This window comes from Condylura cristata, unplaced genomic scaffold (assembly GCF_000260355.1).
Source record: "Condylura cristata isolate star-nosed mole 26May11 unplaced genomic scaffold, ConCri1.0 scaffold00054, whole genome shotgun sequence".
Classification (NCBI taxonomy): domain Eukaryota; kingdom Metazoa; phylum Chordata; class Mammalia; order Eulipotyphla; family Talpidae; genus Condylura; species Condylura cristata.
In genome coordinates this window covers 468,946-469,467 of record NW_004567155.1, presented here as the reverse complement: position 1 = coordinate 469,467, position 522 = coordinate 468,946, and positions in this window count along the sequence as shown.

Below are 522 nucleotides of genomic sequence, written 5' to 3'. Positions count from 1 at the left end.
GCCCAGTCTGCGGGAGGCCTGGGCCGGGGCGCGCCTGCTTCTGGCCGAGCGGGCCGCCCACCACCCTCTCCTGAGTCTGTGCCATCCGCTGGCCTCAGAAGGCCACGGTCAGCGTCGCGACCTCCCAGGTCAAAGGCGACTAGAGAACCGGACTCTGGTTTCAGAAACCAACCCCGGCAGGAAGCCGAGTTGAGGGGAGAGGCGACAGAGAGGGCAGGAGGCAGGACTCCCAGGAAAGCCCTCGGCACACGCACACCCCTGCCGGAAATGCGTGACCCCCATCTTTGGGGCCACGCTCGAGAGCCCGGGGGACAGGGCCTGGCACAAGGTCCATCCTCTCCCGGCAGCCAGGCCAGCGGGACCGGGGTGTGGCACCTTTCTGCCCTCTGAGGCGGCGGCCAGCCGTCGGCCACTGCCCACTCGCGGCCCTCTTACTGTGTCCTTCCAGCACCCAGAGAGCACAGCCCTGCAGCAACAGGGGCGCGGCCAGGAGGCAGGTAGAGGCCGATCACTGCTGTGCGG